This window comes from Dendropsophus ebraccatus, chromosome 12 (genome assembly GCF_027789765.1).
Source record: "Dendropsophus ebraccatus isolate aDenEbr1 chromosome 12, aDenEbr1.pat, whole genome shotgun sequence".
Lineage (NCBI taxonomy): Eukaryota > Metazoa > Chordata > Amphibia > Anura > Hylidae > Dendropsophus > Dendropsophus ebraccatus.
Window position 1 is genome coordinate 65,680,366 of NC_091465.1, and position 16,035 is coordinate 65,696,400.

Sequence of the window (16,035 nt, forward strand, 5' to 3'; positions counted from 1 at the left end):
ATATATATATATATATATATATATATATATATATATATATATATAAAAAAAAAACTTTATCAACTGTTTAATGAGTGGTTCTTCCTCCCCCTTGTTGGTCTGGTGAAGGGTTGGTGCCGGGAGATGTTTGGGCACTTTGGTGTCACATTTTCATTTATATCTAGAAAAGGAAGTGAACTTGTTACTATATGGTCAGATCTTGTAATATTTCCTGTGTGTAATGAAATGATAGTGGAGATAGCGGAGGCCATAACAGCTAGTCCCAGTGGTAGTAGTCACCATTGCCTGCCCCTCCTCCCCCATATATAATATAATAGGCTGTGTTCTCTCTCCGCCATTGCTCTACATGTGTCCATACCATACAACACTATAGCCTCACCTTTTAGGGTTTTTTTCATGTACGAGATCATGGATCCTGTTAAGTATGGACAGATGGACGATCGCTGGGTCCTCACTACACCGGGTCCTGGTTCTTATCCCTCAAGGAGATGGTGATATTTTTCCAGGAGATTTTGAGGCATAAACGCTAAAGAAAGAAAATAACAACAGTATATCCAGATTATAATCCCTGTGATGGTAGAGAGCAGTAATAAGGTTACTACAGTGTACAGTCTGAGGGCCAATAATAAGGGGACGTCTACTGACCTGACAATAGTGACAGCAGGTGAGTACATTTATAAGGAGACACATCAGCGCCAACCATTCCGCCACTATGAAGATGGATACACAGATCTGTAAAGAAATATTAATAGTAATATGGTAAAATCTGCATTACAAAAACATAATATAAGAATGTTACATTCAGCGCTTTGTATCAGTGGCTCCGAATGTTGATATGGTATAATGTGGAAATTCTATATGAAATGTTTGGTACCTACCTGACTACAGTCTCCAGTACATAGGTTGAGGAACCTTGATGCATCACATGCAAGTACTGGTACATTATTATATAGGAAAATAAAATTTTTATACATTTTGATATAGTTTCATATATTTTTATAGATTTATTACCCTGTTCTGCTGGATATGTGTGGGGTAGAGTGTGAGGTAACAGTAATATACAGTACACAGCAATACTGCAACTTTTAGCTCAGTATCTTTCTGCAGGAAGCTGAACAATGTTACCTGATGACGCCTTGTTCTACTAATATGTCGCTACCTGAAGACCAATACTCAACAAATCATTGGATATGATCAGCTCAGCATTGGCTGTTTTCTCAGTGTAAACCTACAGACAAGAAGGGGTTAATCCATTGTGGTGATATCATTATAGAAAGGATACAAGTAACCAAGCAGATGACCAGTATAATACAGGCACACAATCTTATATGGCAGATCTTCTTGCTGAGTCCGGGCACCTTGTATAGCAGCATATAATTACATAGAGGACAATGCGTAATAACCTGTTATCCCCCAACAATAAGAACAGATTATAATCACTTCTGTGCTATTACTTACTGGCAATAGACGACCCTATGAATCCAATAGGAAACAATATATTGTCAGGATACACTTTTCCTGCTCCACTGTGAAAGAAAGAAGAAACCAATGTTACTATGGGAAATGTACAGAATAATAATCAGCAGATAATAATAATGTATATTTATATATAGGGAGGAGAATATGATGCACTGATGTCACCTCCTGATATATACGGCTATGACAAACACATCTCCTGTCTCCTATAATCACCTATAATCTATTCCCAATCCCGTCCTGATATAAGGGGCTTGTGCTGGTCCATCTTACCTGATGTACATCAGTGCGGGTTTATGACCGATGACGATGGTCACAGTATAGCTGGCTGAGAGCCGGGCCACACACCAAACAAACAAAAGCAGGGAATGAACCCCAATCCTCTGATCTCCATAATACATAGAGCACAGAGATAGCAGCTAACCGCTCTATGACAATCCACAGACTGACTGAGCTGCTGACAGCGGAATGTAAGCCCCAGCTATGACATCACAGCTCAGTGATGATGTCACAATAGAACCTTTTCCGCTCTGGCTGTGTATCTATGGTTACAGGTGAACCACAACTGTTTTCATTGTTGTGTTCACCTTCTCTCTTTCCATCTACAGAGACGTATGAGGATTTGTTATTTGTGGGACCAATTGGACTTTCTAATGACAGCTTTCATTTTATTATAACATTTTCTACAAAACTAAAATTCTGTGTGGGGTGAAACTGAAAAATCCCATATAAGTTGCAGTAATACTAGCTGATCTGTATCCTGAGGGTCAGTATGATTCCAACCATTCCCAATTTACAGCCATTTTGGTGGCTTTTTACTACTTTTTTTCCCCTCAAAGTTTGTTTTATTGCAGAAAGACAGCAAATACAATACAAAAGAATCAAAGTAACATACAGAGCCATAACACAAGGAACTGCTTTTTACGTACAGTAGCTATACAATAGAGTCTCACACAGTAGCCAGCCCCCCCCCCCCACAAAAGAGCCCCACACAGTAGCCAGCCTTTCACAGTAGTGTCCCACACAGTACCCAGACCCCCCAAAGTAGTGTCCCATACAGTACCCAGACGCCCCAAAGTAGTGTCCCATACAGTACCCAGGCCCCCCAAAGTAGTGTCCCATACAGTACCCAGACCCCCCAAAGTAGTGTCCTATACAGTACCCAGACCCCCCAAAGTACTGTCCCATACAGTAGCCAGCTGCCCCACAGTAGAGCCCCACACAGTAGCCAGACCCCACAGTAGTGCGCCAAACAGTAGCCAGCCCCCCACAGTAGTGTGCCATACAGTAGGCAGACCACCACAGTAGTGACACATACAGTAGCCGGCCCTACAATAGTAGTTTCTGATACAGTAGCCAGCCCCCAGTCAGCCTGTCACCCCCCCCCCCCTCCCCATAGTCATTGGTCCAAAAAAGTGCCAGGAAAGATGAGAGGGGAAACAGATTTCTACTGCATATTTAGTCGGATATTGCTCGATTGAAAACCAGTATTTCAAATACTGTATATTAGAATACCTACTCAATCGAGCACTACTCGCCCATCTCTAGTCACCATTGCTACACAGTGATCAGATACATCCAGACCCATTCACTGTGTAGTGGGTGTCCTGTGACCGCTGCAGATCAAAGAGGATGTCACTTGTCAGTCACTGATTGATGTTTTTGTATTTTGTAGAATAGTATTTTGTAGTGCCCTGAGGTGAAAAAGGTTGGAAAACACTTCTCTAGGTCATAATACACACACTGCATCTAGTATTCTCTTTCAACCTATGGAGGTCTATGAGAGGAAAATCAAGAGAAAAATGCTGCTACACTAACACCTGTCCCACAGGATGTGAGACCTGGGGAATAGAGCCCCCCTTAGGGACTAAAACTTCACTATTATTCAGTTACTTAAAAGGTTTAATAAGAAATTTACCAAAAATATTAAAAAACACTTAATCCAGTGCACCCAATATATGTAATATATATATATATATATATATATATATATATATATATACACACATATATATATATATATATATATATAGAATCAGTTATTGTCACTGATTATGTATATAATCGAATTCGAACGATAATCATACGTGTAAAAGCAGCGAACGATCAAGCGATGAGCGAGAAATCGAGAAATCGTTCATTTTGATCTTTGAACATGTTCTCAAATTGTCGTTGGTCGTTCACCGATTTAACCTATGTGTGAGATAGGCTTAAGCGATCGCAAAACGATTTTTCCGTACGATATATCGTTCCATCTAAAAATCGTTATTTAAAAAAAAATTGTTACTTCAAAGCCGTTAATTGTACGATCGGGCGAATTATCGCTCAGTGTAAACCCAGCATTACTGAAAACAATTATTGGGTGCACCTGTGCATGAGCACTCGAGGATGTGTTTTCAATATTTTTGGTAAACTTTTAAAGTAATTGAATAAAAGTGAAGTATTGGTCAGGTTCCTGATGCTGCGTTTACACGGAACTATTATCGTTCGAATTTTTACAATAACGATTGCTTTTGAGCGATAATCGGCTTGTGTAAACACAGTGAACGATCAAGCGAGAATCGAGAAATCGTTCATTTCGCTCTTTCAACATGTTCTCAAACCGTTGTCAGTCGTTCGCTAAAAATTTGCAGATCGCTTCGTGTAAATAGTCTTTCACTGATTTACTCAATGTCTGAGATGGGCTTAAAACAATTTTCCAAGCGACATATCGCTCCGTCTAAACGATGATCGTTATAAAAAAACACATTGTTACCTTAAAATCGTTAATCGTTTGATTTGGCGAATTATCTCTCCGTGTAAATGCAGCATAAAGGGGCTCTATTCTCCGGGCTTCACAGCCTGTGGGACAGGAGTTAGTGGTCATAATAGATCCCCGACCTCCAACGAGGAGGACTTGTGATTGTTGATGGCTGGGTTCAGTCAGCTTCACTGTTTTAATTTCACTATGTTTTTAATTTTTTTTTTAAATTAGATTTATTGAAAATTTTACAGGGAACAATAAGCAAGTACAGAAAAAGCATTAGACTTTGATTTCATAACCCTCGCAGGGGTGGTGCACATACATAACTGCAATGTGAGTGAAAACATCAAAAAACAAGCATAAAGGGTACATCATGGCTGTACAGCACAAAGTGGTGCAAAAAGTACCTTGTCCAAGCTCCTAATTGGCCAGAGTGGCCAGCATTGAGTATATGGTCAACGGAGTTTCCCTTAAAAACACTCTCATGATAGGACCCGCTTTCTTCAGACAGAAGTCCAAGTAAACATACTAACTAGAGGGACTAGATGAACAGGTTTAAAAATGACCTTTTTCAGCAATTTTACCACCTCTTGCCAGAAGCAAGATATATAGGTGGACTGCCACATCAACTGTCAGAAATTGTCTCTAGAGCTATGAGATCCATGACATTCAGCATTCTTCCCATCATAAGTAATCTGATAGGTGTGAGATAACTATGGTTGTCCCGTGGAATAGAAGGCAACAATCAGCCGACATAGTTCATGCCGGATGATCGTTGCGTCGTTTGCCTTTCAATCGTGTTGAAAGACAAACAACTCGTACGGCAACGAGTCGTGGAACAGGAGCGGCGGCAGCAGACCAGAGAATAGCGGCGGCAGCGAGCAGGGAATGAGGAGCGCTCGTTTTCTCCTGTCAGTCGGCCCGTGGAATAGGGGCTTAAGTCTGTACTTGTAGTCTGAACACTGGCTTAATTCTGCTGACCTTTCAGCTATCACTTGTGTGTGATCAGGAGATCAGTCCGAAGGGGTCAGGTCTGGACTCTTGATCCAATATAAATAGTTGGTAGATGCTGCAGGGGCTTCTGGCTATTGTACTGCTTCTTGGTAAGTGGTCAGCTGTATCCCTTGCTCTGATTTTTTTTACTTCCCTTGCTATCCGCCTACCCTGGTCTAATTGCCTTGTCTTTGACTTCAAGTTTGGATTCTGATTTTGTACTTCTTTGCACGGCTGTTGTGACCAAGGACTGTCAACCATTCTTTGTGTTTGTTTGTCTGTGTTTTGTATTTCGCCGCCTGCCTAGGCTAGGGACTGTCGTCCAATTGCCCGCTGCCGCCTAGGGCAGACCGTGGCAAGTAGTCAGGGACAGAGGGTGGGATTCAGCCTAGGTTCCACTGTCAGTGTCTGCCATCTTTGTCTGTCTTAGCAACCAGTCCTAACATGGTGAATAATGTATAACTGAGTAATTTTGTGATTGGCTGCTGGAGATGCCAGTGTGTGAGAAGACATTATATCTTGCCCGTCTTCAGCCATTATGGAGGGTATACATAACTTCCAGTATGGAAGCTTAGAAAGGGAATCTCTAGGGATATGAAAATCTGATTGCATTTGGGAAAATGACTTAAAGTTATGTTTCCACCCCACTTTACTCTTTGTGGTTCTCGCACCCATCCTTAAGCTTAGATGCTGCACATTCAATATATACCTGTATAACACTTGTCTTTGTCATTTTATTGCTGGACAGTGGCACCTAGGAGGGGCAGCATGGCAGTTGGGCCCCCTCTCTTATGTGGACAGTGTCAACTAGGGGGGGGTTTCGTGGCACTTGGGCTCCATCTCCATTTTTGAGCAGAAAGAAGACACAGACAAGTGTTATACAGGTATATATTAAATGTGCAACATCTAAGCTTGTGGATGGTGCAGAGAACCACACATAGAGTAAGAGGGGACACAATATCTCTATAAAGGAGAGTCCGGCCAAAAGTAATTTTTAATATGTTATTACATTAATTATGGTAAATGCACATATAGTGCTATTTCCGTTAATTTAGTAGATCAGGCAGGCTTCAGATTCTCTAAAAAAATGTCACGTCACAAATCAGGTGTAATTCATATGGAATGTCCAGCAGGGGGCGCACTATACGTAGAAGTCTATGTAGTGTATGGTCTATGAAGCTGTACGTAGTGTAGTGTTAGTGAGTGGTTACAATACACTATCCCTGGAATACATTTATGGAATACTTTGGGGAGCAAGGACATTTGTTCCCCAAATGGATGGCACCGAGCAGGGAGGGAGAGAGGTGTCGGTGCATCTAACTACCTCCCCCCTCCCTCCCTGCTCGGTGGTGTGGGACACATATGCAGTGTCCCAGACAGGCTGACCCTTTCTCACTTTAAGTCTACTTTTATTATTATGGTCCTGCCTGTCCTTGTAACTCTATGCACTGAAACTACTTGCTGTTTCACCCCTATTGCTCTCAGGATCCTGTACAATTATATGTATGTTTCTGTGTGTATAACTATGTACAGTGGTATGCAGAGGCTGGTGATCACGTGCCCGTGCCCCGTAACCATGGTTCCCCCAATGGCCGTCGAGCTTTGGCCAGGGGTTACCATGTGACTTCCCCTTAGTGGGGCAGTTCAGTCCTTTACCTCAGAAAGGAGGTGTTCCTGCAGCCCCCTCTTCACCTTTAGAAGTGGGGCTGGTGCGTTGCAGTTATCGGCTGTCCGCCTTCTCAAGTGCCAGGAGTATCCTCTCATCTGGGTGTCGTTCCGGTTCTCTACCTCCTCATCAACTCAAGATATTCACCGCAAGTACTCTAATCCACCCAGCCTCTCTATTCCTCTATCACTACTACTCCCATCATCCGGCACGTTTCACTCTCAGCCTATGCAGCACCACCCTTGCTCTACTTGTACAAGTCTGCTATATACCCGGTTTCATCCGGAAGAGACTGTTGCTACCAGTTACCTCAGTTACAATAAAATTGTAACCACCGTTGTTACTGAACCCTGGCATTGGTGTCTAATATCTGGTGCCCCGACTAAGTACAGCGAAGAATCGCATGCCCAGTGTCCCGCATAGTACCGCAGACCGGCCTCCAGCTGTGCCACCCTCGTGCCCTAACCGTGACCACTCTACATCCCACAGCTGCCCCGGTTACTGCCTGCAATACCATCCCTAGGGGCCAGGGCATCGCACATACACACTGTAATACTCCTCCCATCATATGCTTATGGTATGAGCAGATGATGGGGGAGTAGTACCAGGGCCGATCCCCATCACCACCAACCCTGAGACGGCACAGCCATTCCCCCCTCCCTCCCCGTGGTGCCCTGAGTGCAGTACTATCAGATGATGGGGCATATGATGGGGCCAATCCTGATCACCGCAGACCCCCCAGCACCCCCGCCGCTGCACAGCACAGCTGTTCAGATCACCTGCCGTCCTGGCAACTGCCAAGCTCACCACCGCGCCTGCGTTCTGCCAACTCAGTGCCTGATGTCACCCCCGGCAGCTCTCATCATCCACTACCCGGGGTGACATCAGGGACCACTAGGATGCCAGGGGATGTGAACGGCTGTGCTGTGCAGCGGCAGCAGGGGGGCTGGGGGTCGGTGGTGATAGGGATCGGAACATATTCTATCAATAAAGGATAGTGTACTGTAACCACTCACTAACACTACATTACATACAGCTTCATAGACCATACACTACATAGACTCCTACATAAAATGCGCCCCCTGCTGGACACTCCATATGAATTACACCTGATTTGTGACATGACCGTTTTTTAGGGAATCTGAAGCCTGCCTGATCTACTAAATTAAGGGAAATAGCCCTATATGTGCATTTCCCATAATTAATGTACATTAGAAAATTTGCCTAACGTTTCTTAAGTAATAACATATTAAAAATACTTTTGGCTAGAGTTGTCCTTTAAGTCCTCTTGGGCATTTAAATTAACAATAGTTATCACTTCATTGGCCCACCGGAACCCTGGATCATATGGCATAATGACCCAGGCAAATCCGCCATGATATCTTTAAAATCAAGCATGTTTATAATAGCAGTCCACACTTTTCTAGCTAATTTATGAATCGGAAGCAGGTTCTTTGTAAGCCCGTATGAACGTTCCAGTAGTGGATGCAGAGTGGACCATCCCAGATAGTGAGCCAAATGATGTTCACTGTTTGGGATGGTATCTGTAGATACCTATACCTGTAAAAATTATCTCAAGTGGCCCACCAATTAATACAGATGAAAATCCAGGAGTGCATATCCCACCTCATCTTTTGGTCTCTGTAAAGGCCGTTTTCCACAGCCCAACTCTGAGGAGCAAACGAGCGTTGTCAGCGCTCGTTTGCTTCTCGTCCCCCGCTCGCTGCCGCCACTATTACACGCGGCAGCAGTGAGCGGGTGAGTCTGGGGAGGACCGGGGGAGCTGCGGGGGGGCTTCCCGGGTGATCGCTTCCGCCGTACCCACTCCACAAAGCGGTGGCAGCAGATCGCTGCTAAATAAGTCGTTTGTCTTTTAACATGTTGAAAGACAAACTACTTCAACGATCAGCCGACATGAATGATGTCGGCTGATCGTTGCCTCCTATTCCACGAGACGATTATCGGCCTTAACGGCCGATATCTGTCAAGTACGGCTGATAATCGTTCCGTGGAATAGGACCTTTCTTTCAAATCAACTGGTATCAGAAAGTTTTATAGATTTGTGATTTATTTCTATTAAAAAATCTCAAGTCTTCCCATACTTATTAGCTAATGTATTTTCAATCTGACACAGTGCTCTCCGCTGACATCTCTGGCCAAGACAGGAACTGCCCAGAGCAGGAGAGGTTTCCTATGGGGATTCATAGAAAACCAAGACAGAGTTCCTGTCTTGGCCAGAGATGCCAGAAAAGGGCACTGTTGTGGTGGCCGTGGTGGTATAGCCTGGTTACGAACGACTGGTCACTTGCCAGATGGTGATGTTTGACACCACTGATGTAGTGGTTGGTCGAGATATAGCTCAGCCAGATGGTAGTTTGTTGTGATGCCAGTGCCAGTGAGGCACACAGGTATGGAGGCACACCTGCTTTTAGTTTAAGGGAGCTGGCTATATCCTTTCCCCTACGGTTGGTGACCTGCCGGGGCGTAAGGGGGGCCCTTGGGTACTTATCACGGTGGTCCGGAGTGAAGTTGTGACCAACCTGGACTATTGGTACCGACACCCACAGAAAGGGGAGATGACCCAAGGATGGAGTAGTGACTGTGTAGGTGCCGGAACAATAATCACTGAGTCCTGTTGTCATAAATAAAATCTTCTGTACTGTAAGAATACTTTGTACAATAGCTGATTACAGACTGTAGACGTGACAGAACAGAATCTACGTTAAGAGCCTTTAGAGTAGAAGAGCCGAGCTGACTTGGTTGCGGGCTGAGAAGTAGAGTGAGCTGAAAACAGTAGAGAGGATTTTTTTGCTTCAAATTCAGAGTAGTGGAGAGGGGTTTGAGTCCGAACCCAGTGTAGAAATGTGCTCTGCCGGAACTTTAGAAAAAGAAATAGAATACTGAAAAATACTTGAAAGTAGAAAGATACTTGTGCCTGTGTTTTGACCTTTGCTGTCGTGAAACCACCTGTTGCCCTACAGTGTCGGGCGACCCATCTTATTAGGGTGACACAAGCCTCAGACAAAGGTGGCCAAGTTTACCTGGCTACACCTGTGCTGCAAGATAGAGTAAGTAGGCTTGTAGCAACTTTGCTCTATCCAGATTAGTTCCTCTTGTTTCAGGATACTGTCCTGCTCTTTTAGAATTATTCACGTGGGTTGGGGTGTTCACTGACGTTTCCTCTCCTGAGTAGCTTAGCACTGCATACTAGGAATAGGCGTAGCTTTTGAAGAAAAAGACTCTGGGGGACATTTATCAAGGGTTTTGCACCTGATTTTCGGTGAATAATTGCATTTTTCAGCCATTTTTGGTCTAAGTTCTATTTATGAACCAGTATTCGACAGGTAAATATTTTTAGATGCGCCTTTTTTTTAATCTGCCTGCTTTAAGTATGTACACAAAAGTTTGCATAATCTGGGATTAGTGCCCCATTTATCATTTGCGACTTTTTAAAAAGTTGAAGAAACAGGGGCAGGCTTACGTCTGGTTAGTACCAGGTGAATAAAACTGCGCAATTTTTTCTCATATTTGCGCCTTTTTTGCGCCTTTTTTATTAGATACATTTACTATGACAGTGCTACATTTTAATGAATCAGTCACAAGATATTGGAAAAAAATACACACCAATCCTCATTAGAATAGTTGCACACATTAGACTTCTATGTGCATCTATCCACTACCACACACTAGACTAGACTACACTGGACTGACTAAGTGTAGGCGTGCACATCCTCTCCCCATGTGACAATTTCCTACAGGAGGTGTAATGTCCGCTGTGTGAGGTGAAGAAGAAAGTGTAAAGAGAAAAGGAGCATAGAGATAGGTGAAGAAGAGAAAAGGGTTCTCATTGGTGCGCAGATTATAACATACAATAACCCCTTGTTCACTACAGCTGTGCAATATACAAGTGCATATACAGATAACAGCACCATCTTGTGGTAAAACTTAGGTACTACTTCATTACCGCGTTTACTTGATGTACAGACTTTTGCGAGGGGTGTAAATAACACCCGTGGTGGAACCCCACAGTGTGTCGGACTAAAAATAAAACATCATTTCCTGCATGACATATAGTAGCTAATAAGTAAGGGAAAACTTTAGATTTTTTAAATAGATTTTCGCTGGACAACCCCTTTAATTTGGCCTTGGAGTTTCTCCATGCAAAGGAGAGGAGAAGGAAAGTAATAGTAGGAAAAAAGGTCATGGGGACCAGGACAGATAAATGCTGGAGAATGTATAAACATTTAGTGGCGATAACCTTTTTTATCAAGTTATTTTACCAGGGACTGTTAATTGCAGAATACTTCAGGTTTTAAACTTATCACTGATATATGGGATTAGAAGCATGGTATTGCCCAGTAATTCCTGGGCTACATCTCTGTAGACATCTATGCCAAGGTATCAGTTCACAAAAGGAAGAAGGTCTGGACTACAATACAAACAGCATAAAGGATAATTTATCACAGTGTACTCTGAGACTTGATTTATCAGTTTATTCCGAGGCCATCCCCGTGTTATACAGGGATGGGTCATAAACAGAATCAAATCATTGGAAAATAAACCAACTTTATCTTTCCTATCCCCCAAGGCCATCCCTTTATTTTATAAGTGCTGTTGGAGGAGGAGCACGATCGGCGAGAGCTGATCCCAGTGAGGAAAACTTGTGTCATCAGGGATTTGTGGGTAAGCTGTGGAGTTATGGTACACCAGATCAATACAGGAGAGAACCCTGAAAAAAATGGCGCAGTTGCCATCTATGATCCTCAGGTGCGCCGGATACAGCATTGAATAGACCACACCTTAATCTCACACTCGGGATTTGACCACAGTAAACGTGGCTCTTTGTTTCTGCAACTCAGCAGAGAAATCTGGGAATAAAGAGACCTTGGCATTATCAAATAAAATGTCCCCTTTCTTTTGTGCCAGCAGAGGATAAGGTCACAGCCATTTGAATTAGGGATCTGGGCAAGCAGGGTTCGTAGGGGGGCCCCCAAGGAAGACTGGTTGGGCCAGGAAGCTATGCATTCTCTAGACAGTAAGGTCCACCAAAAACACTGCATCCGGGAACAGTTCTCGGAACCATTTTTCCACAGCCTCTCTGGTAAACCAATAATTCTCTCTGTTTTCAAGGTCATTATTTTTCTGTCTGCAGAGTTACAGCTACGATTCTAGACAAGCTACCGTGTTCCGTATGGACGATGTGCTGTCTTCCAGTGTAAAGACCCGGTCCTCCATCTGTCATTCTGCCCTTGGGATTGTACAAATCCTAATGGAGAAGCCTTAGGTCGCCTTTTTACAGGAGGTAACAGCTTGCAGGAGTTGAGCTGTTACCTGCCTCAGGGTGGGCTCAGGTTCGGATGCCGAGGGATCTAGTATGGCCTCTCCTTGCTACAAAGGCTTGTGAGCGCCATCTTGGATCCAATTGCTAGCATAGTCTCAGAGCTTATCAATCCTGGTGCGTTCTTTCCACTAGTTTGGCTCTTGTCTCCCAATCTTCCCCATAGCCTCTGATAGCAGGATGTGCTGGTGGAACTCTGGATGTATATCAGGAGAATCTCAAAGCTACTCCAGCATGCCTTCTCTCTATGCATGCCATACTACACCCCTGCTATGATTAATTTTAACATAGGGAGAAACTTGGTGAACCTCATTTTTGTGTACATTTTTTTAACCCTTTGAGGACCAGGCCCAAAATGACCCAGTGGACCGCGCAAATTTTGATCGTTGCGCTTTCGTTTTTCCCTCCTCCCCTTCTAAGAGCTCCAGCATTTTCAGTTTTCTATCTACAAGCCATGTAAGTGCTTGTTTCTTACAGGAATAGTTGTACTTTGTAATGACGGCTTTCATTCTACCATAACATGTATGATGGAATCCCAAATATATTATTTATGAAGATATAAATTAGTGAAATCGTAAAAAAGAATGCAATATGGTAACGTTTGGGGGGTTCCTGTGTCTACGTAATGCACTATATGGTAAAAGCGACATGATACAATTACTCTATAGGTCAGTCCGAACACAACCATATGCAGGTTACACAGATTCTCTAATGTTATATATTTTTTTTTTATATGAAATCCTTTTTTTTGGCAATTATTATAAATAAAATAGCCCTATTGTGACGCTTATAACAGTTTTATTTTTTCACCTACACGACTGTATGGGGTGTTATTTTTTCCGCCATGATCTCTAGTTTTTATTAATACCATATTTGTGAAGATTGGACGTTTTGATCACTTTTTTTTTCTTTTTTTTTATATATATAATGTAACATAAAATCGGTAATCCGCGCACTTTTTTCCCTCTTTTCGTGTACGCTGTTCACCGTTCGCAATGACGCTTGTTATATTTTAATAGATCAGACAATTACACACGCTACGGTATATAATATGTTTATTTATTTATTTATTTTTATATGTTTTATGTATATAATGGGAAAGGGGGGTGATTTAGACTTTTATTGGGGGAGGGGTTTTGGGGTAGTGTGTTAGTGAATTTAACTTTTTTTTTTTACACATTTGAAGTCTCCTTGGGGGACTTGTACATACACTAGTGTGATTACACACACTGATCATTGCTATGCCATAGGCATAGCATTGATCAGTGTTATCGGCGATCTGCTCATTGAGCCTGCCTGTGCAGGCTCAGTGCAGCAGATCCTCGATCGGACCGCACGGAGGAAGGTGAGAGACCTCCGAGTCACACTGCGGGGGTCCTGATCGGTAAGTGACAGGGGACTCCCCCTGTCACTCACACTTAAACGCTGCGGCGTTTAAGGAGTTAATGACACGTGGCAGGTCGATCGCTGCAGCGTGTCATTACCGGTGAGGTCCCGGCTGCTGTTTGCAGCCGGCCCCCACCTGCTATGAAGCGCGCTCCGCTCCGGAGCGCGCTTCATAGCCGGAGAAACACCCAGGACGTACAGTTACGCCCTAGATCGTCTGGGGACAGACTTCCATGGTGTAACTATACGCCCTGGGTCGTCTAAGGGTTAAATGCTTCGTTTTCACTATCCATTATTGCATGTGTTTTTTTCTTTTTAATATATAAGTTAAACCTAAAGTGTGAACCCTGACTAAAGGGTGGGGGGAAAAAAACAAACACCAGAAACATTTGTCTTCTGCATGTCTGTACGAATACAGTTATACCCAATTTATGTGATGTTTTTATTGTTTTTCTACTTTTATGCTATAGAAACCATTTAAGTTTATACATCTCCATATTTTGAGAGACGTAATTTTTTAAAATATACTTTTGGGGTACATGCAACATTTTGATCACCTTTTAGGTCATTTAGGGAGATTCCTAATTTTAGTGAGTTTTAGGGCATTTACTATTCAAGTTAAATCATGTGATAATTTTTTTTTTTGCCAGAGTTGTTACATACACGGTAATCTATATCATAAAAATCAAAGTCTGTCTGTCTGTCTGTCTGTCTGTCCCAAATAGACTTCCAAACGCCTGAACAGTTTGACCCCAAATTTGGCACACAGATACATTGGGTGCCCGAGAAGGTTTTAGTGAAGGTCCCGTCCCCGCCAGATGTACAGGAGGGGAGGGGGAGGGGAAAGAGAGGCGCCCCATAGAGATGAATGGGAAAATCTCCTCACTGCAAACACAGGTGATATAATTAGCTGCAGCAGACACGGCAGTTGGAGCCTTAGCAACCAATAGGATTACTGCTTTCATTTTCACAGGGAGCAATGGTTGCTAGGGAAGCTGCCTCACAACATCCACAGTAATAACTGGTAGACCCCCTACTCCATCTATACAGTACATGTATACAGGACCTCCTACTCCATCTATACAGTACATGTATACAGGGCCCCCTACTCCATCTATACAGTACATGTATATACAGGACCCCCTACTCTATCTATACAGTACATGTATATACAGGACCCCCTACTCTATCTATACAGTACATGTATATACAGGACCCCCTACTCCATCTATACAGTACATGTATATACAGGACCCCCTACTCCATCTATACAGTACATGTATATACAGGACCCCCTACTCCATCTATACAGTACATGTATATACAGGACCCCCTACTCCATCTATACAGTACATGTATATACAGGACCCCCTACTCCATCTATACAGTACATGTATATACAGGACCCCCTACTCCATCTATACAGTACATGTATATACAGGACCCCCTACTCCATCTATACAGTACATGTATATACAGGACCCCCTACTCCATCTATACAGTACATGTATATACAGGGCCCCCTACTCCAGCTATACAGTACATGTATATACAGGGCCCCCTACTCCATCTATACAGTACATGTATATACAGAAACCCCTACTCCATCCATACAGTACATATATATACAGGACCCCCTACTCCATCCATACAGTGATGTATATACAGGGCACAACAGGTATAGCAAACTGTGACTGGGTAACACTGCCACACCAGACCTGACCAATACGGCCATACTGTGCTGGATAACACTGCCACACCAGACCTGACCAATACCACCATACTGTGACTGGATAACACTGCCATACCAGACCTGACCAATACCACCAAACTGTGACTGGATAACACCGCCACACCAGACCTGACCAATACCGCCATACTGTGACTGGATAACACCATCATATCAGACCTGACCAATACCGCCATACTGTGACTGGATAACACTGCAATACCAGACCTGACCAATACCGCTATACTGTGACTGGATAACACTGCCATACCAGACCTGACCAATACCGCCATACTGTGCTGGGTAACACTGCCACACCAGACCTGACCAATACCGCCATACTGTGACTGGATAACACCATCATATCAGACCTGACCAATACCGCCATACTGTGACTGGATAACACTGCAATACCAGACCTGACCAATACCGCTATACTGTGTCTGGATAACACTGCCATACCAGACCTGACCAATACCGCCATACTGTGCTGGGTAACACTGCCACACCAGACCTGACCAATACCGCCATACTGTGACTGGATAACACCATCATATCAGACCTGACCAATACCGCCATACTGTGACTGGATAACACCGCTATACCAGACCTGACCAATACCACCATACTGTGACGGGATAACACTGTCATAACACACTTGACCAATACCACCATACTATGACTGGAAAAAACTGCTATACCAG

At 43.4% G+C, this 16,035-nt stretch overlaps 1 long non-coding RNA gene across 1 annotated transcript; it reads right to left on the bottom strand.

Moving 5' to 3' along the window:
* Positions 1–45: 45 nt before the first annotated feature.
* Positions 46–520, bottom strand: LOC138769592 (uncharacterized). Its single transcript, XR_011359270.1, has 2 exons — positions 380–520; positions 46–160 (listed from the first exon to the last, which is right to left on the bottom strand). It is a non-coding gene; the product is annotated as an uncharacterized lncRNA (long non-coding RNA).
* Between the last annotated feature and the right edge of the window lie 15,515 nt (positions 521–16,035).